Below are 27,588 nucleotides of genomic sequence, written 5' to 3'. Positions count from 1 at the left end.
GCCATACACGGTGCCTCTGGAGTTCACCCATCATATCAGGGATGCTGCTATTGCGCAGGATGTAGGCGTCATGCACTGAGCCAGGGAACATAGCATTTACCTGGGAGATGTACTGGTCTGCCAAACACACCATCTGGACATTCATCGAATGATAACTCTTTTGGTTCCTGTACACCTGTTCACTCCTGCGAGGGGGGACCAGAGCTACATGGGTCCCATCAATAGCACCTATGACATTGGGGATATGTCCAAGGGCATAGAAGTCACCATTAACTGTAGGCAAATCCTCCACCTCAGGGAAAATGATGTATCGCCTTACGTGTTTCAGCAGGGCAGCCAACACTCTGGACAAAACTTTGGAAAACATAGGCTGGGACATCCCTGATGCCATGGCCACTGTTGTTTAAAATGACCCACTTGCAAGGAAATGGAGCACTGACAGCACCTGCACGTGAGGGGGGATTCCAGTCAGATGGCGGATTGGTGACATCAGCTCTGGCCCCAACTGGGTACACAGTTCCTGGATTGTGGCACGGTCAAACCTGTAGGTCATGATTAAATGTCGCTCCTCCATTGTCAACAGGTCCACCAGCGGTCGGTACACCGGCGGATTCCGCCATCTTCCCATATGTCCCAGCTGACGGTGCCTACGAAGGACTACAGCGAGGAAAAAGTCACTATTCTTCCAGGTATGTACCCACAGTCACACACAAGACTACCCCAGACAATAAACCCTTCCTGTATGTGTGTTGAGTGTAGGCCTCAGTATGTGTGACGCAGTTGCAAATGAATCCATGTGGGCCCCTGAAATGGCGGCTGCCTGACCTCTAAACTGGGACAATGGGATTGTGGGGTAACAGCGCTGGCGTTGCAAACCGTGGCGGTAGGCGGTCGTAGAGCGCGGCGCAATGCTGCATTGGTTAACAATGGACCCTATGGGTCCCAGGAGCCAATGAACAGGTGCGCCGGCGGTGATGATGCAGCCCGCCGCGGACGTCACCGCCACGGACGTCACCGCCATTTTCTATCTCTTCATTCACTGGATACCTGACCTTCGACAGGAGAGGACCTACACTGCTAGTGCTGCTGTGACCTCGGTCTGGAAGCGACGATGGCTGCTGCGTCTGGGGAAAGGGCCCCTGCCTTCACATCGGAGGAGTTGGAGAAACTTGTGGATGGGGTCCTCCCCCAGTACACGCTATTCTACGGTCCTCCAGACCAACAGGTTAGTACACAGGGAGCACGTTGTAGGGGCTAGGCCTGGGTGGAGAGGGCTGGGTGGAAGAGGGAAGGGGGCAGAAGTCATACTACAGTAAAGCATGGGAATAAATGGGCCACATGGTCAGAGTATGGAGGGGGCCACACACATCGATGGTGCAATTGGTAATGACTGTTCCTCTTCTCTTTTGCATGTCATGTAGGTCAGCGCCCACCAGAAGAGGGACATTTGGCATGCCATCGCCAAGGACGTCCGGACCCTGGGGGCCCACCAGAGACGGGGCACCCACTGCCGGAAGAGATGGGAGGACATTCGCCGCTGCAGCAAGAAGACGGCGGAGGCTCAGCTGGGGCTGGCCTCCCAACGTGGGAGGGGTGCCCGTCGTAACATGACCCCCCTGATGTTCCGGATCCTGGCGGTGGCCTATCCGGAGTTGGATGGGCACTTAAGGACATCACAGCAGACACAAGGGGGTGAGTACAAACTCATTCTGTGGACTTTGCGTGCAGTGGAGGTGTCTGGGTGGGGGAGGTGGGCTGTGGGTGTCTGTAGGCCAGGGCGAGTTAGTTAGGCCAGGCCCCTCCGTTATGTAGGCCATGTGGCACTCTACCCCACCTCAGCAAACTGGCAAGTTGAGGTATAGTTGCCCCTGTGGCATCCATGTGCGGAGCTTTCCAGCATTGCCATGTAGCCCATATCGATGAAATTGCATGTGCAGAGGGCAGGAGCGCGGCGTTGTGCATGGGGCAGCTGCGTCTGTCTTGTCCGCCAACGGTAGCGGTATGCCATGTACTAAAACTCTCTTTCTTCTGTCTCCCCCCCTTTTCCTGCTCTCCTTGTCCGTTTGTACATCAGCATCAACAGGCGGAGGTACAGTGGCACCGGAGTACGAGGGAGCTGCATCCCACATGGCCATGGAGGGCCACACCACAGACTCTGAATGCACCAGTGGGATGGAGGGCGAGGGGAGCTTCACGTCGCCCACCGGATCACCAACCAGCGACACAGACTCGTCCGCCGATGTGAGGTCCCCTGTGGTGGCGGCACCATCTGTGCGCCCCACTTCTACAGGTACTGCCGCCACCCCCCCCTACCAGCACCGCCCTCCCAGCAGCCCCTCAGCGTTCGCCCCGTGCCCGCTCACCCAGGAGGGTGGGCATCACATTCGCCTCTGGCACCTCAGGCCCTGCCCCAGTCACCCCTGCTGCCCTCAGTGAGGAGGCCATTGACCTCCTCAGGTCACTCACTGTTGGGCAGTCTACCATTGTGAATGCCATCCAGGGTGTAGAAAGGGAGTTGCAACACGGTAATGCATTCCTGGAGGGCATTCATTCTGGTCAGGCTGCCCTTCAGCGAACCCTGCAATCTCTGGCCTCAGCACTGATGGCAGCAATTGTCCCTGTGTCCAGCCTCCCCCCTCCAACTTCCTCCACCCAGACCCAATGCCCTGTATCCCAGCCCATCCCAAGCACACCTACAGACCAGCATGCAGACAAGTCAACACACCCAAGTAGCTCAGGCAAACATAGGCACCACACACACCACAAGCACTCACACAAGCATCACACCCATACAGACACAGCAACATCCACTGTCTCCACTGTGTCCCCCTCCTCCTCTTCTCCCTCCTCCCTCCCAGTCTCGTCTACACACACACCGTGATTGCACCACATCTACAGGCACTAGGACTCGCACCAGGACACCCAGCACCACACGCCGCTCACCTGCACTCACCACCTCCACTCCCATTTACACGTCCCCTGTGCCCTCTCCCAGTGTGTCTGTGACGCCCCCTCCCAAAGTACCCAAACGCCGGCAATCACTCACCCAACATCCATCCACCTCACGACAGCCTCCAGTACCTGCACCTGCACCCAAAACACCTAAAGTGACACCTCCTACAATCACCTCCTCTTCCTCTGCTCCCAGACCCCCTCCAGCTACCCATCCCAGTGTTCGTCAGAAACTGTCCCTCTGTCAAATTGACCTTTTTGCCCCCACCCCCCCCCTCCAATTCATCAGTCCTGTCGTAGCGCCTCAGCCAAAAAGCCTCCAGGACCAGTGGTGCCTGTTCAAGGTTTTTGGAGAGCACTGTCCACCACGACTGGCAGTAGGACCCGGAGCCAAGGCACAGGCAGCCCACCCCCTGTAAAGGCTCCGAAATTGGAGAGTGGACGACGGGACCGTGTCAAGACTCCTGGTGGGACAACAAGTGAAATGGGATCGAAGGCGATTGGTGAGTCAGCTGTAACTCCTAAAAAGGTTGGGAAGGTCCAGAGGAAGTCTGCCAAGCCTGTTGTGAGTGTCACGGCGGAGAAGTGCGCCATCATTTCCGGCGGTCCAGACACAACCGCCAGCACCGTCGTCACTGGTCCAGAGACCACCGCCAGAGTCACAGCCCAGGAGGGCTCAAGTATCGTCACTGGTTCATAGACCACCGCCGGAGTCACAGCCCAGGAGGGCTCAAGTATCGTCACTGGTCCAGAGACCACCGCCGGAGTCACAGCCCAGGAGGGCTCAAGTATCGTCACTGGTCCAGAGACCACCGCCGGAGTCACAGCCCAGGAGGGCTCAAGTATCGTCACTGGTCCAGAGACCACCGCCGGAGTCACAGCCCAGGAGGGCTCAAGTATCGTAATTGGTCCAGAGACCACCGCCGGAGTCACAGCCCAGGAGGGCTCAAGTATCGTCACTGGTCCAGAGACCACCACCGGAGTCACAGCCCAGGAGGGCTCAAGTATCGTGACTGGTCCAGAGACCACCGCCAGAGTCACAGCCCAGGAGGGCTCAAGTATCGTAACTGGTCCAGAGACCACAGCCGGAGTCACAGCCCAGGCGGGGCCAGGATGCCACAGCCCCGCTGGTCAATGATGGAACGTCATGCCACACACCAATGTCCAGTGTGGAAAGCGTCATGCCACACACCAATGTCCGTATCAGAACCGCCATGTCAAAGCACCGCTGATCAGTCCTGAAACGCCATGTCATGGCACCACTGAAGAGGACAAAGACCGCCATGTCATAGCACCGCTGAAGAGGGCAAAGACCGCCATGTCAAAAGCACTGCTGAAGAGGGCAAAGACCGCCATGTCAAAAGCACCGCTGAAGAGGGCAAAGACCGCCATGTCAAAGCACCGCTGAACAGTCCTAAAAAGCCATGTCATGGCACCGCTGAAGAGGGCAAAGACCGCCATGTCAAAAGCACCGCTGAACAGTCCTGAACCGCCATGTCAAAAGCACCGCTGAAGAGGGCAAAGACCGCCATGTCAAAAGCACCGCTGAACAGTCCTGAACCGCCATGTCAAAAGCACCGCTGAAGAGGGCAAAGACCGCCATGTCAAAGCACCGCTGAACAGTCCTGAAACGCCATCCCATGGTACTGCTGAAGAGGGCAAAGACCGCCATGTCATGGCACCGCTGAAGAGGGCAAAGACAGCCATGTCAAAAGCACTGCTGAAGAGGGCAAAGACCGCCATGTCAAAGCACCGCTGAACAGTCCTGAAACGCCATATCATGGCACCGCTGAAGAGGGCAAAGACCGCCATGTCAAAAGCACTGCTGAACAGTCCTGAACCACCATGTCAAAAGCACCGCTGAAAAGGGCAAAGACCGCCATGTCAAAGTACCGCTGAACATTCCTGAAACGCCATGTCATGGCACCGCTGAAGAGGGCAAAGACCGCCATGTCAAACCACCGCTGAACAGTCCTGAACCGCCATGTCAAAAGCACCGCTGAAGAGGGCAAAGACCGCCATGTCAAAGCACCGCTGAACAGTCCTGAAACGCCATGTCATGGCACCGCTGAAGAGGGCAAAGACCGCCATGTCAAAAGCATCGCTGAACAGTCCTGAACTGCCATGTCAAAAGCACCGCTGAAGAGGGCAAAGACCGCCATGTCATAGCACTGCTGAAGAGGGCAATGCACCGGGTAGGAATGAATGGCCCACCACATCAGGCATCCTTATTCCATGTGCAGCTGGGACAGTGACAGGACACTACCATTCACGGGGAGACTCATCCAGTCTGGGCACCAGTCACCCCCCAGTACCAGTATGGACCTGTATCAACTTGAGAGACTGTGGCTTTGCAATTCCCAGGATGTGACAGTGGGCAATCCACCCACTGTATGGACTAGAGAGACTGTGGCTTTGCACTCCCCAGGATGTGACAGTGGGCATCCCACCCACTGTATGGACTAGAGAGACTGTGGCTTAGCACTCCCCAGGATGTGACAGCGGGCACCCCACCCACTGTAGAGACTTGAGAGACTGTGGCTTTGCACTCCCCTGGATACATCAATGGGCATAGAGCCCCGTTGTGGATCTGGCTTTGCGTTTATGTGGCTGAGGTGCCCCCCCTTCCCTTCCCCCTGAGGTGCCTGTTGTGTTTCTATCTGATGCCCCGGCAGTGTTCTCTCCGATTTTGGTCAGGTATCTATTGTGGGCCTCTCCCATTCATTTTTGGACAGTTTGTGCACGGACATTGTTGTGTACATATCTGCACTACTTCTCGGATTGTATATATGTAAATAAGAGTGATTTTAGTATACATATATTTGCTTATTTTTGTATAACATGTATATAGGCACATAACAAAGTTTAACCGAATTTCGCATTGTCTTTGCATTCTTCCGGGGGAATTTTGGGTTGTTACTGTGATGTTTGTGACTGCATTGGTGTGTATGTTGTAATATGCGAGGGTGGGGGTGTTTGGTGGGTGTCCCCCTAACCTTTCCCTCCCCCCTCCCCCGTGTCGTAGGTGCTGTACTCACCGGTATCTTCTGCGCCTACGTCGCTGTTGGTCGTGAAGGAGCAGAAAGACAAGGGCAGGTAGTATATGGAGTTCCGGGTCCATGGAGTCGTTGTTCCTCATGGGATGTGTAGAAGGTGAGCGTTTTCCCATTGCAAAAGCTGTTTCCTCCATGTTTTTATACACGGTGAATCCGCCCCGGAAAAGGTGGCGGATTGGCCTGTTGTGATACTGTGGGCGGAACATTGTCTCCCGCCTGTCTGTTGGTGGTGACCGCCGCGCTGCTTGTCTGTACCGCCGTGGCGGGCAATGTGTTAAAGTGGCTGTCTTTGTTGGCGGTTTCCGCCAGGGTCATAATTCCCTTTTTTTTTTCGTCTGACTGTTTGCGGTATTACCGCATCTTTAACACCGTCCGCCCGGGTTGTAATGACCCCCTTAGTGTCTAACCATCGTTGGCGGAGGCATGTCGTAGGACTCCCATTGTTAGAACAAGACTGCTGAATTAAGGATGGCAGCACCACCGTTTGTGGGTGACTCAGTCAATCCCACATCTTCTTCACAGCTGACAGCCCAACAATTTTGGCTAGCTAACAGCACGTCACCAAACCCTGGAAGAAAAGGTGATTTGTGGCAGCCTGAAAAATTACACTATGGCTTCTCAGGGGAAGTTGTGGTCGACAAATCTCACGCTTTTCTCTTTGTAGAAAAGGGTCTCATACACACACATAGGCCAAAGAAAGAGATGCAGGATGGTTTTCAATACATTTACTGAAAAGACCGCAATCTACGATAGAACATATGGGGGCATATTTATACTCCGTTTGCGCCGAATTTGCGTCGTTTTTTTCGACACAAATTCGACGCAAAACTAACTCCATATTTATACTTTGGCGTTAGACGCGTCTAGCGCCAAAGTTCCTGGAATTAGCATCATTTTTTTGCGTGAACACCTTCCTTGCGTTAATGATATGCAAGGTAGGCGTTCCCGTCTTAAAAAATGACTGCGATGCTATTGCGTCGTATTTATACTCCCGGGCATCATTCTAAAAAACCCGCATTTGCGCCGGATTTTAGCACCTAGGTCAGGGCAGGCATTAATGGACCTGTGGGCTCAGAATGATCCCAGAGGTGCCCTCCCCTGCCCCCAGGGACACCCCCTGCCACCCTTGCCCACCCCAGGAGGACACCCAAGGATGGAGGGACCCACCCCAGGGACATTAAGGTAAGTCCAGGTAAGTATTTTTTTTATTTTATTTTGTGGCATAGGGGGGCCTGATTTGTGCCCCCCTACATGCCACTATGCCCAATGACCATGCCCAGGGGACAGAAGTCCCCTGGGCATGGCCATTGGGCAAGGGGGCATGACTCCTGTCTTTGCTAAGACAGGAGTCATTTCAATGGGGGATGGGCGTCGTTAAAAAATGGCGCAAATCGGGTTAAGACGGTTTTTTTGCCTCAGCCTGACTTGCCCCATTCTTAGACGCCCAAACGCCATTTTTCCCTACGCCGGCGCTGCCTGGTGTACGTGTTTTTTTTTCACGCACACCAGGCTGCGCCGGTCGGCTAACGCCGGCTAATGCCATTCAATAAATACGGCACCCGCATGGCGCTTCAGAATGGCGTTAGCCGGCGCTAATTTTTTTTGCGCAAAACTGCATTAGCGCAGTTTTGCGTCAAAAAGTATAAATATGGACCATGATCTGCAGTTATTAGGGCAATGAGGCATAACAGTATTAGAATAGTGATGACCAGCAAGAAGAAAGTAAACAGTCCCAACATATTGGAATAACAAACATGGATGAATTCCACCTATCTCCTACGTATACAGCCTTGATGGAGTCCTGGCTCAAATGACCTCACTGTTGTCCCTTGGCCTATACAGTGGTTTTATAAGAAACATATTTTTGTTTGTGAAAAGGCCTGATGTGGGCAAGTGCCTAGGTGTCACACTGTTTACAAGCTCTTGTGGAGGCAATTGCTATGTGGATTATCATGTACTCAGTCTTGTCCACCTTGGACAGTGGTACATTGTAAAATGTTGTGCACGGAATAATATTAAAAATGCTTTCACAGAATCACAAAGTCAAAGCTGATTAGAAAATAAAAACATCCCCGCTCAGAGCAGGATAACTAAAAATGAATGAATCTGAATAAATGAAATCCGAGCACGTATGTATATAAAAGGGACAGGCCACAGGCTGAAGCTAAGCTCAATTATGTGTCCCCTAGCATAGTGTGAAATGAACCCACAACACCCTCCCCATTGTTGGGACAAGAGTGTTATCCTAAAAATGCTCATAAAACCTAAAACACTAAAAGTATGTTAAAAGATACATAAAAAGAGCTATAATGTTGAAGATAGCAAGCAGGGCACGCCAACAGGCAGGACAAATTAACAGGAAAATTAGTACTTGAGACGTAAAATGCCAATCAAATGAATTCAACAATACTTATGGTCCGCCAGGAAATTTCCTATGTCTTCAATGGTGATTGAATCCAAGAAGGATTCCACCTCGGCAGACAACAAGTTGACTAGGGTGTTAGCTTTGGGATGCATAAATCATATGTGTGCAAAAGCCTCAAACATAGGAGTGGCTGAGGGGGCCAAACTCCTGGCTGCAGCAGATGTTAAAGGAGCCATGAAATCCATAAGTGGTGGCTCATAGGATGCGTCGTTTATCAACCTCAGTCTGAATGGGCATGTCCATGATTGTGCCCTGGGTGTGAACAGATCTGTGTCCACAGAAGGCACAGGCTGCACAGCAAGGTACACCCTTGGTGTACACTCGAAGAAACACCACAAGCAATGGAAAACTGGCTGCACCCAGGTCAGTATTGGTAAAAATGCAAATGGCCAATTCAGCTCAAGCTCCTCCAGCAATGAAGCTCCGAAGTACTGCATCATGCAATCATATTACAGGTAGGCTGGTGGGAGCTCCGGTCCTTCGCCAACTGAGATGGCTGAAGGTATCACTCCAAATATAGTCTGGAAGGTGCTAACAAATCCAGACCTGACAGCCTTGAAAAAGTGCGCAGTTAAATGCAGTGAAAATTCTACTCACCAACTCTCCAAAATGATTGGGGAAGTTGGTATTTATTAAGGACTGTATCTCTGTTGATAACCTTGCAACAGGAGGTCATAGGTCTCTCTGGCTGAAGTCAGAGATATATGTTTTTGGAACAATAGTGCCACTAGTCTGCTCAGCTTGTCAAAATGAACACAGACAATTCGCTGTTAAATTTTCACGTAGGGCCTCTATGCGTCGATTTCTGGCACGTAGACTGGGATCCTCTTTGGGTTGCAGGGTTTTTGGAAACCCCGGGGAAGATGCGTTGAAATCCGGCACTTGCAGGACAAAGCCACAGGGGCTTTGTCGATCCGGTGGGCAATGCGTGGAAATTTCTACCGCATGGCAGGCGCTGCATTGATTCCTCTCAGGAAGTCGGGCTGCGGCGTTCCGGCTCGGCCTTGCATCGATCCAGTGGGCCATGTGTTGGATTTCCGGTCGCTAGGCTGGCGCTGCGTCGATCTTCTCCTTGCAAAGTCAGGCTGTGTCATTCCGGTTCGCGTGCTGTGATTTTCTCACCGCGATGCAGGCTGTGCATCGTTTCTTGCAGGCTGTGCATCAATTTTCACCACACAGGGAGTTGTCTTGTAGGAATGAAGTCTTTTTGGTCCTGAGACTTCAGGGACTTCAGGGATCAGGAGGCAAGTTCTATCCAAACCCTTGGAGAGCACTTCTCAGCACATCCAGAGAGCAGCAAGGCAGCAGGGTCTTTGGGCAGCCAGGCAGTTCTTCTTGGCAGTTTGCAGGTTCTGGTTCAGGTTCTCTTCTCCAGGAAGTGTCTTGATGAAGTACAGTGTCTACCTCAGAAGTGTCTAAGTTGGTAGGGTCAGAGACCCTGCTTAAATACCCAAATGTGCCTTTGAAGTGGGGGAGACTTCAAAGAGTGGCTTAGAAGTGCACTAGGTCCATCCTGTCTGCCAGGGTCCCAGTAGGGGGTGTGGCAGTCCTTTGTGTGAGAGCAGGCTACTGTCCTTTGACATGTAAGTGTCAGGCCCTCCACCCTCCCAGCCCAGGAAGACCCATTCAATTTGTAAATTTGTGCAAGTGTGACTGAGCATCCTGTGTTTGGGGTTGTCTGAGTGAATGCACAAGGGAGCTGTCAACTAAACCTAGCCAGACATGGATTGGAAGGCACAGAAGGATTGAAGTGTAGAGAAATGCTCACTTTCTAAAAGTAGCATTTCTAATATAGTAATATAAAATCCAACTCCACCATTAAGCAGGATTTTGTATCACCATTCTGGCCATACTAAATATGAATTGGCCACTCCTTTCAGATCAGGATCTACCACTCAAACAGTATATGAGGGTAGCCCTAATGCTATCCTATGAAAGGAGAAGGCCTCACAGCAGTGTAAAACAAATTTAGGAGTTTTACACAACCAGGACATATAGAACACACATGTTCATGTCCTGCCTTTTACCTACATAGCACCCTGCCCTATGGACTACCTAGAGCCTACCCTAGGGGTGACTTATATGTAGAAAAAGGGGCAGGCCTGAGACATGGTTAGGGGCTACTTATGTGGGTGGCACAACCAGTGCTGCGGCCCACTAGTAGCAATCTAATTTACAGGCCCTAGGCACATGTAGTGCACTTCACTAGGGACTTACAAGTGAATTAAATAAGCCAATTGGGTTTGAGCCAATGTCATCATGTTTTAATGAGAGAGCATATGCACTTTAGCAGTGATTAGCAGTGGTAAAGTGCGAGGAGTCCTAAAGCCACCAAAAATTAGGTCAGAAAAAGAAAAGGAGGAAGGCAAAAAGTTTGGGGGTGACCCTGCAGAAATGCCATTTCCAACTTGTGGTAACAAAACATTTTCCCATAATTCTCAGTATCTGTAAATACATCTTCACTTTCAAATTCAGTATAATATTCAAGCTCAGAAAGCATGGAATCAACTATTTTAACATCCCAATCATCTGAAACAACCCCAAATGTAATAATATAATTCATAGAAGTTTTGAAAATATATGGAATTTGAATGATTTCACTAGTACTGACTACATCATATGGTCCTTCATCCCACACAATCCCATCCAGAATCGGACCAGCTGAAATGTTCACAAGGGACTTATTTTTGCAAGCATTTGGGTATGGGATATAAAAAAAAGTTGAATACAACTCAGTGAAGTGGACTAATTAATGAAGTGGGCCAGCAATATGTGAAGGAGCGCCCATTTGTTTATGTGGAATGCCTGATGGTTGAACATGATGGTTTAATACTAGGATGTGACCAGGTGTCTACCTGTGGTCTATGTTCTCTCCCCTCCACCCTTTATTTTCAGCAGATTCTTAAGTGGAGCAGTGCCAACAAAAAGGAGCATCTGGAAATACTAGAGTTTAGAACCCACTTAGATAATTTTAAGAGTTGTAGTACAATTTCAGGTTACATGCAGACAATAATATATCAGATCCACGTTTTTTAGTTCAGGTGCATTTATTAATTCCCACCATGGAATAAATCTTGAAAGTTGCAAGAAGAGACAGCGACACATGTTTCACCTCTTGTGGTGTGTTCACCTAGGGCTTTCTCAAGGCTGCAAGTAATGAAGGAGGAGCTAATCAGACATGAAGAACATTCAAGATTCATAAAACAGAATAATGGTGAAGATCATGCTGAGACATCACCCATTAGTACAAAGTTTTGGGTAAACTTAGGAAGAAAGGGGAAAGAAAGAAAATAAATAATGAGTAGTAATCTCAAGAAAATAATAGTCCCATAGCCTAGTCTAAAGAGTTGTGGAAGAGAGAGAAAGAAAGGGGAAAAACATGAAGCAGTAATAATCTGAAACGCATTCCGTGGTGATCAGATTGAAAAAGTGTCAGGAATAAGGTCCATTCTATAGTGAGATTAAAAGGCCCAAAAAGCCAGTAAAGAAATGAAATTGGTGCTGGCACTACGTGATTAAAGTTAAAAAAGTCATATTAGTGTATCCAAGTGGTCATCGTAAGTTAGTCAGTAGTACAAGCCTTTATAATCATAATCGGAAAAAATATATACCATTGAATTATTCATCAGAGTATATTCGTTTTTTAAATGCAGACGATCTAAATACAAAAAATGTAATGGAAATGCATTTACTGATAGATTAATTAACTGTACATTGGAATGATTAAAAGAGCAGAGCAAGACCTAGTGATAGTTAAGTTAGCAATACATGTCCTAGGACATTTCTTATAAAAGTACAAAGGAAGTATATGGGTATACTACATGTGGTTTAATTTCCCCAAATCAGGATAACAAAAGGGGTTTTGTTAATTATTCTGAAACAATTATATCAGTCAAGACAAAAAGACCTGAAAAAGGTTGTGTTGTTCATATAGACGTTATTTGTGAATGTCACAATGTATTGTTTGTGTCCACAAACGTAAATACACAGTAGCAATCAAATATAATATTGTTGAAGGTCTAAAAAACAACTGCAGAGTAACCCAAGTACTTATGTACAATTGTAAATATGTCTCATATCCCTAACCCGTGTTCAAGCCACGTGTGAGCGTGTTGCTATTATGTAAAGGATGTGGCCAAATAGACCAAGTCCTTCTTTGATTTACGTACTGGTTTTCTGGAAAGGGGAGTACGCGTATAAGTCCCTTCATCCTTTTCATGATGAGGCGCTTATCAAACGAAGTCCTATTTCTATGTTTATGGTACTAAGGGCCAGATGTAGCAACTTCCGATTTTGCGAATCTGAAATTGCGAGTCGGTGCGACTCGCAATTTCCGATTCGCAAAATCAGATGCAGTACGGTGTCTCAGACACCGACTGCGAGTCGCTATGGGGTCGCAAAGGCCCACCTCATTAATATTAATGAGGTGGGTCGCATTTTGCGACCCCATAGCGAGTCCCTGCACTCACAGGGATGGTGGTCTGCTGAAGTCAGCAGACCTCCATGTCTGTGACTGCTTTTTAAATAAAGCAGTTTTTTTTTTTTAATTTTGCAGCCCGTTTTCCTTAAAGGAAAACGAGTTGTAAAATAAAAAAAATAACGAAACCATTTGGTTTCGGTTTTTCAGAGTAGGCAGTGGTCCATTGGACCACTGCCTGCTCTGAAAATCCCTTTTTGGCAACACTCACAAAAGGGAAGGGGTCCCATGGGGACCCCTTCCCTTTTGCGAATGGGTTACCACCAGTGTGACACTGGTGGTAACTGCGAATTGCTTTGCGTCCGCATTCGCGGTCACAAAGCAATTTAGCATTGCGATGTGAGTCGCAAATAGGAAGGGAACACCCCTTTCTATTTGCGAGTCGCATTCACAATTTGCGAGTCGGTACAGACTCGCAAATTGTGAATTTGCATCGCAAAAGGCTTTTTGCATGGCGCAAACTGCGTTTTTCGCAGTTTGCACCATGCAAAAAGCTTTCTACATCTGGCCCATAGTCTCATTGAATTATTAAGAGATTAACCCTAATGATTATACCATGATTAAAAGGAGCATTGGTGACATGGTTTAAAAAGAGCCAATTTTGGCTTAGATTATATAAGCACTTTCTATATTAAAATAAGAATTACATGATTATGGCCCTAGTGTGTCCAGGATGTTAAATAGGTATAAGAGATAGAAGGAGATGTCATCCTCGGTCATGATATAAATAACAATAAGTATAATGAACTTAATTCAAGGAAAATCATATTAGAATGTGAACAGAAAAGAGGATCAAACATGAACAATAATTAAGTGGACAACAAAAAGGAGGGATCCATGAGTAATCTGGATAAGATTTAGACGCATCAGTCTTAGTGAACTGATGTGGTATTAGTTCTTGAAGAAAGCCAATTTTGACTTCTTTGGAGCATAGTTATTAATGGCTGAAACTCTTCTACTTTATTTTAGATGCAGGGGTACATAATTCCTCCAACACATCTCATTGCTTTAAATCTTTTCAGAGACCACCAATAACAAATTAAAGGCGTGGAAGCACACCCCGGAGGCACTAGGCACCATGGGTGGGACCCCGATGTTGAAGCATGCCACTGGCCAGGTCGGTGGGTGAGGGGTCTTCTAAAAAGAACATAGGATTCTGATAGGAATTTTAACTTTTAACATCAGGTGTTTTTTAACTCCTGCTTTTGGTTATGATATGGGGAGGTAAGCAGGCAGTGGTTCCTTCTCACTCTCTTGGGTGTTACTTTGGTTGATTATGGCAGGGACAGCTGTGAGAGAAGTACTTTTGAAAAATAAGGTAGTAGGACAAATATATCTGAATTAGTAGTGTCCCAACAATTGATTTTACTAGATACCGATGGCTGGGAATCAAGGCCTGGCATTTACATAAGAGGATGTAAACGGAATCTTCTCAGGTCCCTCTTTGCTTGCAGATTTGAATGTGACTTAAATGATTTCACAGACAAATGATTGGGAATCCCTCACAGAGCAGAAGCAAATTAGAATAACAACTATCCTACACAGAACTATTATGACTGAGTATCTGAGGGCCAATACCACTCCTCGTAGCCTACTTCTGACAAATGCACCTAGGATATTTTTGGAAGATGCCACTTTTAAAAAAGAATAGGCACAAATAGCCTGGCATTGTACACAAGATTGCTTGGTGTTGATAATCAACATGGTGAAATGACTCTCGGATGCAATGTTAATTGAAATACAGATGACATAGAATCATTTCAAGATCACTTTAACATCTTTTAAGAAAAGATTTGATTAAATAAATACTGATATAGCAGACTGCAAAGATCATTTGAGTCAATCACAAATCAACAAGTTACAAAAAGATTTGAAAAAAATCTCTTAATTTAAAGCTTTTCCTTATTCAGCCCCAGATTACAAGCAAACTGATAGGAACAGTGAGATTTCAGAAGGCAGCTCCTCTGAAGGTACTGACACATACAAAGGGAGTTTATTGAGTGAGTAGAGCAGAAAAGAGAAGCAGAGGGGGAGGACCAGACAAAGAAGAAGAATGCACCAGTGGGAGCGGAATGCACCATATAGTGGACCCATGGGACCACTGCAATGATTTTTCTCCCCGCCACAACAGGTCTATAGCTGGGGTCCCCCATTTATTTAAGGTCCACCCAACCACGTTTTTTCCAAATCAAGGGTTCTATGATCCTTTTTTAGGGAGAGGGGGAAAAGGAAGAGTGAGGCAAAAAAAGGAGCACAGATCACATGGGAGGACAGAGCAACAGCCATACCTATGAGAAGCATGACGAAGGAACCAGTGGTGGGCATGAGCAGAGGCTAGACATTATAACTAACCTTTTAGGAATAACTCTCACGGAACCACAGAAAAGAGTTTTAAACAAAGGCCTAAGGTTTATTCCTACAGCCCCCCTGGATAAGTTCCAAATGCAGTGTGAGCTGTCTGATTTCTTTAGAAAGTTGAGATTAAAAGCCCTTTTGAAAAGAATAAGCCAATGGATATAGGGGATCAAGGCGAATTGGATATGAGGGTAAAATCTTCCTTTCTCCTTCTCCTGGGTCGGTACCTATAGAGATACAGGTTTTTGAACAGGCAGTTTACAATGACATAGAGAAAATCCAAGTAGCTGGCAGAAGAACATTTAAGAATCTGACAATTGAAGAATAGGTGGCTCTAGATCAACTGAAAGAGGATGACAGAATGACTATAAAGCCAGCTGACAAAGGGGATTGAGTAGTCATACAAATTAAGCAGGAGCTTGACACTGAATGCCGGAGATTGTTGAATGACGAAAAAACAATATAGGACTTTCAAGTGATCCAACACCACATTGCATTTGGTGGATGTTGGAAAATAGGTTATTGGTAAGGGCAGGTAAGTACCTACACTTAGCAATAGGCCACTAACATCCACTTAGGTCCAGTTAGGTCTCAGTAAATTAAACCCAGCTCAACCCTTGGTAGCTTGGCAACGAGCGACAAGGCTTAACTTAGGAGAGAGATTGTAAAGCATTCAAATATTTCAAAACAGTAATTAAATAAAACACAGGAAACAGTTTAAAAATCCAAAATCAATTTATGAAAATAGATTATATTTTTATCTTTAAAATGACACAAAAACGAATAAAATCGGATAAGGGGAACCGGAGATATGAATTTGTTAAAGAATTATTGCTTATTAGCGCAAAGAAACAAAAAGCGCCAATCTGGTCATCTGTTCGCACCTCGACTGGGGCAAAGTCAAAGTTTAAGGCCGACCGTGATGAAGCCTGGATCGGCTACAGCCCGCGGGAGGCCTCGGTCAAAAGTTTACTTTAGGACTTAGTCACTTTTCTGAAGATTTTCTTCAGCGGGACGAACCTGCCAGTCCAATCCGACCTCCTGGAACTCTTCCTTGGGTACGGGTCGCAGGAGCCCTCGGTGGAGATTTTTAACTACGGACTTAGTCGTTTTTTCGAGGTGAAGATCCTTCAACTGGGGCAAACCTGGATCTTGATCCGACGTCCTGGGAGCCCTCCTCGGATACACTGGCTGGGAGGTCCCTGTCAACTTCCTACATTCGGACTTAGGGGGTCAAACCGCCCAAACACCGCCCCGCGGTCAAATGAACGCGGGGAGCATTTTGACTTTCCCGCTGGGCCGGCGGGCGATCTTCAAAAGATCGCCCGCCGGCCCAGCGGGAAAGCCCCAGCAAAGATGAAGCCGGCTCCGAATGGAGCCGGCGGATTTGCTGGGGTGCGACGGGTGCAGTTGCACCCGTCGCGATTTTCAGTGTCTGCTATGCAGACACTGAAAATCTTGTTGGGGCCCTGTTAGGGGGCCCCTGCAGTGCCCATGCCAATGGCATGGGCACTGCAGGGGCCCCCAGGGGCCCCACGACACCCGTTCCGCCAGCCTGGTTCTGGCGGTGAAAACCGCCAGAACCAGGCTGGCGGGAAGGGGGTCGGAATCCCCATGGCGGCGCTGCATGCAGCGCCGCCATGGAGGATTCCCTGGGGCAGGGGAAAACCGGCGGGAAACCGCCGGTTCCCCTTTTCTGACCACAGAATGCCTCGGAAGCACCGCCAGCCTGTTGGCGGTGCTTCCTCTGCCCTCTGCCCTGGCGGTGAGACACCGCCAGGGTCAGAATGAGGGCCTTAGTCTCTTTTTTTGGAGATTTTCTTCACCAGGACGAACCTGCAAGTCAGGCTGGGTCGCGGTTGAGGCAAGCAGGCTAGAGTTGCCCCGGCGGGTCGGTCCCTCTATGGAGCTTTTTTCCAAAAGTTCTCCAAAGTTTTCCAAACTTCTGGATCTTCTTCCAGATGTTCTTTTAAGGTTCTTCTGGGGTCCACAGCTCACCCCAAGTTTCCAGAAGCTCTGAGATGCTCCTTGGGGTTGTGGACTACAACTCCCAGAATGCACCTGGCGCGCACTCATTTTTGGCCACTGGACAGTGGTCAGCTGGTTGGTTTCTTCAGGAGTTGGTGCAGGGGGCTCTGCTTCGCTATTTTTCACCTGTAGCAAACAGGGAGTCCCTCCTTGAACCAGTTGAAGCCAGGCAAAGTCCTTCTTGTGGTGAAGCCCAAGTGTGCATCTGGTGCAGTCCTTCAGAGTGCAGGGTCCAGGTGCAGGCCAGGGGTCCAGCATGGCAGTCCTTCTTCTTCTGTGGTTCTTCCTGGTAGGGATCTGGTAGGGAACAGAGGTGTGGGTACAGGTCTGCCAGTTTTATCCCTGCTCCTGGGTGAAAAACAGGGAGGTCCTGGTTCTCCAATCAGGTGCAGGGTCCTTCCCCCTGTGATGACCACTTCCTGGGAAGTGTGGCAAAAATCAATCCAATGGAGCAATATTCCTCAAAAATCTATCATGGCTGAAAGTGATTTTTGGAGGTTACATCTGTCTGAGCCCACCCACTGGTGTGGCTAAAAATCCTAAACACACCCCTCTCCTGCCCTCTCCTAATCTAATCAAGGGGGCACCTAATTGTCTGGATTTGCAGGATGGGAGGGTCTTACTGGGTTGCTCCAAATGTCTTTCTCTGCCTTTGAAGACCAGTTTGGTAGCCCTCCCCCTTCCTGCTTCACCATCTGCTTAGGGGAGACCTCCCCCCACAGGCACATCTCTTTGTGTGGAGCCAGGCCACTTCACACCTCATCAAGGCAGCCTGGACAGGCTGCCAGAGGCTGGCAAATCAGAGCACAGCAGCAAAACACTGCAGGGCTGAAGTTGGCAACTTTTCAGGTAAAGTTTAAAACTCTTTACCTGAACAAGTTATATTAAATCCAACAACTGGAAGTTGTGGGATTTATTATAACAATTAACTTGATACCAAACTTCTGGTATCTGTTACTTAAGGGGACTACAATGAGGGAAAAACGTATTTGGCTGTTTTACCTCACCAGGGCTTATAAAACTATCTTTATAAGGTCCCTGCTTATAGTTACATGGCACCCAGCCCTAGGGGCACATAGGGAACACCTTAGGGGTGACTTATATGTAAAAATAAGGTAGTTTAAGACTTTGGAACTACTTTTAATTCCAAAGTCAATTTTGCATATAACTTTAATTTAAAGCAGCCAGCAAGGCAGGCCTGTCTTCAAAATGACACTGGGCACCTCAGCAGTGCACCTATGGGTGCACTACCTATTCTGGGGTCCCTACACCTACATGCCCTACCATATACTAGGGACTTATAGGTAGGTTGACTTAGCCAATTATAATTAGCCTAATTTGCATACTGATTTTACTCAGAGCACAAGCCCTGGTACTGGTTAGCAGTACCCAGGGCATCATCAGAGTCAGGAAAACACCAGCAAAAAGTGGAAAATGGGGGCAAAAACTTAGGGGGCCTCTGCAATCAGCCCTGTTCTCTCACAGTGGAACAAGCAAAAGATAGGTTGAGGATTCTTTTAAAAGAAGCAGAATTTGTACAGCATTAGAGTCTGAGAATACCCTATTTCTACACCTTACCCAAGATTCATAAAAAGAGAACACCCACCCCAGGGTGCCCAATAGCATCAGGTATAGGATCACTGCTGGATCCCCAATCCAAGTACCATGATTTCTTTTTAAGACCTATAGCTAAAAAAACTGACACCTATCTAAAGAACACAAAGGGTTTACTTAACATATTAGCAGATGTGCATTTTGACCTATAGACACAGCTACTAATGAGTCTGGATGTGGAAAGTCTCTATACGAGCCTCCCATAGGAGGAGAATTAGAAGTCTTAACTTAACACTGGAGGCAAAAGACTGGGTCTTCTCGGCTCCTAAGAGAATTTACCTAAATTGTGCATGTTTAGCATTAACCATGAATTTCTTTGCATATGAAGTCACCCTATTTTTGCAGACCTTTGGTACATCTATTGGGAGTACTTTCGCCCCTAGTGTAGCAGACCTTAACGTCTATAATTTTAATGAAAAGTACATCTTGAATGAGAACAATTCCTTCAAGCAAGAATATTATTGTGGAAGCGATACATGGATGATGTTTTAGTGATCTGGTATGGAGACATAGAAACCATCCCCGCTCTTCTTAGTTGGATTACCAAATATGACAGAAATTTGAAATTCACTCATGCAGTTAATAACAGATTAACAGCATTTTTGCATGTCACAATCTTTGTGGAAAAAGGAAAAGTGTCTACCCACACATACCACAAACCAACAGATAAAAATACATGTTAAGATATAACTGTTTCCACCTAAAACATTTACAAGACAATTTGCCGTACAGACAGTTCCTTAGACTTAGGAGAAACTGTACAAAGATCTCTGATTACAGGGACTAAGCAGATGCTGTGAAAAAGAAACTGGGCACCAGAGCATAACCCAAGAGGATAATAGCAAGATCACAAAAAGAGCAAGGAATCAGAATAGGGAGGCTCTGCTGGATAATGTGCCCAAAGAAGAAACCACTCCACCTCTTGCATGTGTCACCATCTATGGAACTTTATCTAACCAAGTTAAGAAGGTAATCAACAACAATTGGTCTTTCTCCTTCAAAGGGGAAGAAGTATTAAGGATAGTTTAGTCCTCACCCATCCAAAGCAAAATAATGTAAAGCTATTGCAACAGTGCAGGATGCATGGGGTCTACCTAGAGTCACAGGAAATTATGCCTGTGGCAACTGTAGTGTGTGTCATTTGACACACACAACAAAAACAGTGGGCCTTGAGCCAGGGAAGATATGGACCATAAGAGGGCAAACAAACCGTAACACCAGCAATGTAATTTATCTAACAAATTGTCCCAGCAAACTTGGTTACATTGGTATGACTACCAGAAAGGTGAAAACCTGCATCGGTGAACACTTAAGTAATTTGAGGTGCAGGAGGAGCACCACCAAACTAACAGAACATTTCTTGAAAACTGGTCATACCCTGAACGACATCCACTGGGTAGCCCTTGAACAGGTGGAAGGTGAAAAGGAGAATGCGGAACACAGACTATTTGAGAAAGAACAAAAATGGAGCTATCGTCTTTTGACGTTCAAGAAGGGATCAAATGATAATATACACTAGAATTCGTTGGGGCTTTGATTAAGTCATATCCCCAGAATAGGATATATTAGATGATCTGGCTCTGAGGATCAATATACCATTTAGAGAATGGTTTCCCTTGAATATCCTTCTCAAGATATAAGTAATGTGTACACTAGCTTTTGGGAATAAATATAATATGTACACTGTAAAGGAGGAAGTAGTCACCTGGGATGCTGTATAAAATAGTGATAATAAAATGAGACACTTACTCTCTCGAGAGGTCCTCCCTCATTGCCTTGGACCTTGGGGCCTATATACACATATTGCACATTTTAAATAAATGTATTATTCTGCTCTGAAAATAAAATTTGTACTAGCTATGGACAACATAAATATTGTGTTTCTCAGTAGTGACCAGGTGGGGATTCATTGATGGAGTTTGGTCATGACTCATTCCTTAAAAAATACAGTAAAATTAAAGCAATACATAAAGGATTCCTATACCTTTTTTTAGGTTGGTACACCAAACCACTACACATCAGTTATTCCTCCAACGTTTCTGCTTTTATAATGGGAGTTTGCAGCTTCACAATTTAAGATTCGTAATCATTGCCATCTAATATCATGTTTTTTAGTGTGGCACTCTAGATCACGGCACACCAGACACACCCATAACATTATTGAAAATCTCACAGTACGCCTGTGCGCATTACACCTCACGATTTACAATCAATGCCTTCCACCATTCACAACATAAGATTAGGCAATGTACGACGTGCTGTCATGTTGGGCGTACCCTCGGACAAGCCCCTAACAAACTTCCACACAGAGACCCAGCAAGGCAATGCGTTTCTCGGGGTGTGCCTGAATGGTTCGGTATATAAAGGAAAAAGTAACACTGGCTGACCAATAGCCGGAGGCTCTGGGACGTATTTAGGTGACTGGTGGGTAACATCCCTTAAAGAAGTAAGTGGAGATACAGGGGGGTTTGTCCTTGTTTTACTTGAGAAAGGTTAATGTTACACAAAGATCATTTCAACATACATTTACTTTCCACTGTGTCAATACAGGGCTCACCCCCCTGGGACCTCCATGAAGCAATTAAAGTAGAGGGCTGTAGGAACGTAGCATCTTCCTAGCATGGTTACCCCCATTTTTGGCCTGTTTGTCAGTGTGTTTCACTGTGTCTACTGGGATCCTGCTAATCAGGACCCCAGTAGTTATGCTCTCTCCCTTAAATTATGGTCACTGCATACTAGTAACCCAGTATTTCATCCCCCAAAATTGGCATACTGGTCCCCCCTTATAAGTCCCTAGTATATGATACACAGCTACCCAGGGCATTTGGGTTCCAGGGGATCCCTATGGGCTGCAGCATTTATTTTGCCAGCCATAGGGAGCCCATGCAAAGGCTTCTACAGGACTGCCATTGCAGCCTGTATAAAATTGTGCATGCACCCTTTCACTGCCATTTACACTGCACCAGGTCACCTATAAGTCACCCATATTGCAGGCCTTCCAGCTGTGATGGCTGGGTGCAGAGTACCTGTGTGTGAGGGCATGCCTGCACTAGTAGAAAAAGTGCTTTCTTTCAGACTCAAAGTCGAACCTATCTATATGAGTGTCAAAATGAAGGTAAAGATATACAAGAGCACCAAAGGAGAATTTAAGTGTCACACAATATTACATTTAATCAACATATGCAGTACTACCAATTCATTAGCGATAATGTTGAAAATAAGGAAAACATTTGATGCATCCAGTCCAAATCCAAGTTTTCCTGCCTAAAAATTTATTTTAGAGTCCTAACTATTCTAATATCTAGGAAATTTAGAGAGAAAAAGAGGTCAGCACAACAGAACATCTGTAGACGTTTCTGTCAAGAGAGGAGAGGTGGCAAGGAGCCACATAGAAAATAAAATCTGAGGCCTGTACCTCAGAAAGGTCTACTGTAAGCAAGGAGCAGGGGGAATCTGAACCTTACCACTAACTAAACCACATTTAAATCTTAATTCTTCCAAAGGTGACATCACATTCAAAGCTTTCACTTTAAAAACAAGATCGCAAATCACAAATTTTAATTAGCACTTTGGCCTTCTGAGGTCTTCAGCATTTGTCCTTGGTGCACCCTCGCACTTTGGAATTTCAGAAAAGTTGCAGCTGCCAACTCAGGATACTCCTTCTGCCGAAACGTTACTGAAGTCCTTCTTGTTTCCCTTACAATGAACTCTCTGTTTTACCAAACTAGTATCCTGCCACCTGCAGCTTTTAGAAAATATGCAACAAACAAGCTTTTGCATTGAAGATTAAAACACACAGAACTTGGGCCTTCACTCTGGCCAAGTTTAAAACGAATATTAGTATACTTCACTTTAAATGATCACACACTTCCTGCAAATGCCATGAATATTATATGATTACAAAATAACATCTCTAGACACTACAGCATAAATATACTTACAATATGACAAATCAGATTATATAAATTTATATTCATTGTGCACTTTACTCATGCACATTTCAGTGCGCCACACTATTGTGAGAATCAACTTGCACGTTTATATGGGAAAATACCATCACCTTATAATTATCACTAGCTCACCTTTTTCTCTGCCTCATCTCCTTTGGTATTCCTTTTTTCATCCAATTCATCTTTCCCAAATGTTGTGCATGTAGATGAGGAACAAGGGATAGTAAGAGAATAAAGGAGAACTTGATCAGATTTCACTCAATGATGGTGAACATCCTCAGAGCAGAGCTTTGATTTTCATTGTTGAAACAAGAATGCTAGTTTTGAGGGGAGATTAAGATATGATAACTATATCCAGCAATATAAGTTACATTGTCAGGGGTATATGCTTCTTGTCTTATTTTTATTTTGACATATGTCAATAAACACCCATTCCTCAACAAACCTTTTTTGCAATTCAAAAAGGGGGCGCGGTGCCAAGTGTACTCTTTTGCTTTTGCAAAATAATTGCCACCTCCTTTGAAGCATCTGTAACTTTTCAATGTTTTGCTTAGTATGTCTGGCCCCAGATTTGCAATCCTGTATTTGGTCTACCTATTTCCGAATGAAACCATACTACATAACAAAGTAATACACAGATAACATACACACAGTTGGCAGACCCAATGAAGCACACAAGCCGTGATTGATATCGAAATTAAAATTAGCTTTAAACAGACGGAGACCGGTAATCAAGAGGCGGTGGCGCTGCGGGCAGGGAAAACTATGCACCGTGAAAAATGATTGGTGGGCAGGACACCCTGGCCTCTGAAAGAAGCCTTTTAGGTTATTTGTCCTTAATAAATGTTATGTTTGTTTTGTTTTTAGCAAGTTAAGTAAAGAATGGAATGCAATATTAGGCACACCGTTCCTGTTCCAGAACTGTGTCCTCCAGGGTGCAAAAGAGAATGTCAATCTTGGTTAAACAGAAAGATGAAACAAGATAGTTAGAAAACGTATTCTGTCTGTGAGACCAAGAGATCTTGGGACGTGACGTTCAGTTTTGAGAGTTTTCTAGCCTGTTGCTTGATGGAGTTCTCTCCTGCAAAAAAAACTTTCCTATTTCTCTTTTTGCCCTTATTTAAGAAGTAAAACATCCTTAGGGAAAAAAAAAAACTAATTCCGATCAGGTCTTTGTGATATTAAAACAACGGTTAGGCAGATAGAGCACTGTTAAAAGCCATGCTTAACAAATTAGTTTGTTAATTAATTCTAAATGAACCTAAATTGCAACGCGGGATAATTACCTGACTTAGTTATATGATTAATTACAGATGAAACTAATGCAAACATTTCAACAAACTTTAAATACCACAGAGGTCATGACAGGCAATGAATGGGAAAGGAGAACAATGTGTATATTATCTTGTGGTTAAATGAGCAATTATGCGTGATGGCACACAGGGGAAATAGAAGAAAGAGTTCTTCTATTCCTGACTGAATGTGTAATGCCTCTGCCTCTTCAGTTTAATTTTTCCAGGCTTCGTTTTTCTTTGCTATAAAGAAAGCTGCATCACGTGTCAATAATCACTATCAAATGGCTTTCTTTTCTTTGCCTAGAACTTACTTTTCTAGACGTAAGTCCTCATCAGCCCACATGGAGAATCTAGACTTTAAAATAAAATTCCCCCATACTCATCAAGTGGTCAACGTATTAGCTTTTCTTGAAGTCACTTGCCTTGCACCTACATCCAAAATTAGCAGTGTATCATCACAAAGCTATGGAGATCCATCGTTAAGTGGGGGAGAGGGTCTTGGATAGCGGTGAAGGCTCCCTAGAATCTATCTTTTGGGAAGTTGGCATTTTCTTACTTAAGTGATTTGGTGCCTGTAGGAAGCTGGCCTGGTGTGTGGTGAGCACCTATGGTGTTATCACCTTATACCAGGTCCAGGTATCCCCTATTAGTGAGGTGTAGACAGTGTCTAGGAAGACAGGGCTCTCTAGAGGTAGCTGTGGATGAACAGCTAAGACTTATCTAGGAGACATTCAAAGCTTATGGGATACCTCTATAGTCACATAGCACTTGCACACATGAAAGAACCACACAGTTTTACAAAATTAAAGGTATTTTATTATGGTAACACAATTACTAAAATACTGTATAGGTAATAGTCCACTAGGAGGTTAGTAAACACACTATTATAAACACATTAGAAGTCAGTGATGAGCATAGAAATCAATAGTGTATAGTAAAACAATAGAACATGGTGAAGGTCCTAGGGGAAGACCAAACCATTTACTAGGTAAGTTAAATGCGAAGGGCAGTCCACTACCCAAGTAAATGGAATCTATAGAGGAGAGCTGGAGGAACTAGGAATCCCAAAAGGTAAGTATCAGGGTGCCCCCCACCGACCAGGAGAGAAGAGGTAAGTACCTTCTTTTTTCCCAAATCCACAGGTAAACTTTGGAAAAGGACTGTGCAAGACCCAAGCAAGACTAGAAGAAACCAAAAGTTGATCCTGATAGAAGATGACCTACAAAAAAAGGGAACCAAGTCCAGTTGAGTTGGAGTGTCTGGTTGGGGCAGAAGCCACTACCCACCATTCTGGAGATGCAGGGCCAGGTTAACGGTGAAGACAAGGAGTCGGCTGTGCAGTGCTGGAGCAGGAATTCCATAAGTGATGCATATGATGTTCCATGACAGAAGAAGAGTTGCAGTCAGTGAGTGGCATTGGAAAACCACCAACAAGCCTTGGCAAAGGCAAAAGTCGCAGATGAAGAGTTGCGGAGCTGCAGGGGACCAGAAAGGTCCAGGGGGACTCAACCCAATGAGGGGAGTCCCAGGTGACCCTCAGCAGTGAGGAGAGTCAGAAGATGAGGATGCAGCCCCCATAGGTAGCTCACAGGCAGCAGGCACAGGAGTCGCAGTAAGGCCCACTCAGAACACCTGGAGAGGAGTCTCACATCGCTGGAGCAGCAGGCAGGAGACTGTGCTTTGCAGGGAACTGTGCTGGTGGCCGTGTTTACAAGGAGCCTAAAGATCCCTTGGAGCACGAACGAACAAGCCTTGATAGCTGCAAGTGTTGCAGTGCACGGGGGTGCTGTCCTGAAAGGAAAGGCAAAGACTCGCTGTCTCCCAAGTTGGACAGCTGGTAAAGAGGACTGAGGGGACCACTCTAGACCACCAACTGTGTTGCAGGATTGATGCAATTTTACAGTAGAGAAAATCCACGCATCCATACGTCGTTGCAGTTTGTGCCTGCGGATGCAGGGGAGTGACTCCTTCACTCCAAGGGAGATTCCTTCTTGCTTCATGTGCCGGCTGAAGACCCGTCACCCTCAGAGAATGCACAGCCAGGGAAATTATGCAATTGCTAGAAGGAGCCAAAGAAACAATGTTGCAAAGTGAAGTCGTCGCTGGAGCTGCAGATTGACGGCTCCTGGTGGGTCTAGTTGCAGTCCCAGTGGCCCGAAGATGAAGTAAACGATGCAGAGGAGTCCTGCTGGAATCTTGCACATCAAATCTGAAGACCCACCCTAGAGGGAGACCCTTAATAGGCCAGGAAGGGGGATTGGTCACCTAACAGGGTGACCACCTATCAGGAGGGGGCTGTGACGTCACCTGCCTGACCTAGCCACACAGATGCTCCTGGGGGCCTCTGCCCACCTTGGATTCAAGATGGCATAATCAAGTGGCCACCTAGAGGAGCTCTGGGCACCACCGCTGGGGTGGTGATGGACAGGGGAGTAGTTACTCCCCTTTCCATTATCCAGTTTCGTACCAGAGCAGGGACCGGGGTGCTTAGACTGGTGCAAACTAGTTTATGCAAGGAGGGCACCAAATGTGCCTTTCCAAGCATACCAGTGGCTTGGGGAGGCTACCCCTCTCAAGCCATGTAACACCTATTTCCAAAGGGAGAGGGTGTTGCCTCCCTCTCCCAAAGGAAATCCTTTTTTTCCGCCTTCCTCTGCTTGAGAAGGGTAAGCAGCAGGAGGACAGAAACCTGTTTGTGGGCTGGCAGCAGCACAGGCTACCCTGAAAACCTCAAAAGACTGGTAGGAGCAATGCTCGGGGTCATCTAAGGAGCCAACAGAGTGCATGGAATCATACAAACAATACTGGCAACAGTATTGGGGTATGATTCCAACATGTTTGATACCAAACATGCCCAGTTTTGGAGTTAACATTATGTAGCTGGACATAGGTAGTGACCTATGTCCAGTACACGGGTAAAATGGCTTCCCTGCACTTACTAAGTCCAAGGAACTGGAGCTGGAGTTCATAGGGGCACCTCTGCTCATGCAGGGGTGCCCTTACACACAGGTACTTGCACCCTGCCTTCTGGGCTAGGAGGGCCTGCCATAGGAGTGACCTGGTGCAGTGACCTGTGGTGAATGGGTGCATGCACCTTTTTACACATGCTGCAATGGCAGGCCTGCATACACATTTTGCATGGGCTCCCATGGGTGGCATAATACATGTCGCAGCCCATGGTGAACCCCTGGTGCTCCAATTCCCTGGGTACCTAGGTACCATATACTAGGGACTTATATGGGGGCACTGGTTTGCCAATTGTGGGGTGTGCTAAGTCCTAAGCAACCTCATTTAGAGGGAGAGAGCACAGTCACTGGGGTCCTAGTAAGCAGGATTCCAGTGAACACAGTAAAAACACACTGATAGCAGGAACAAAGGGGGGAAACCATGCCAAAAAGAGGGTACTTTCCTACAGTGTCTACGCCCTGCCTCTGAT

Source organism: Pleurodeles waltl, chromosome 9 (genome assembly GCF_031143425.1).
Source record: "Pleurodeles waltl isolate 20211129_DDA chromosome 9, aPleWal1.hap1.20221129, whole genome shotgun sequence".
Classification (NCBI taxonomy): Eukaryota; Metazoa; Chordata; class Amphibia; order Caudata; family Salamandridae; genus Pleurodeles; species Pleurodeles waltl.
The sequence above is the reverse complement of the archived record's forward strand: the minus strand, read 5'-3'. Positions refer to the sequence as shown.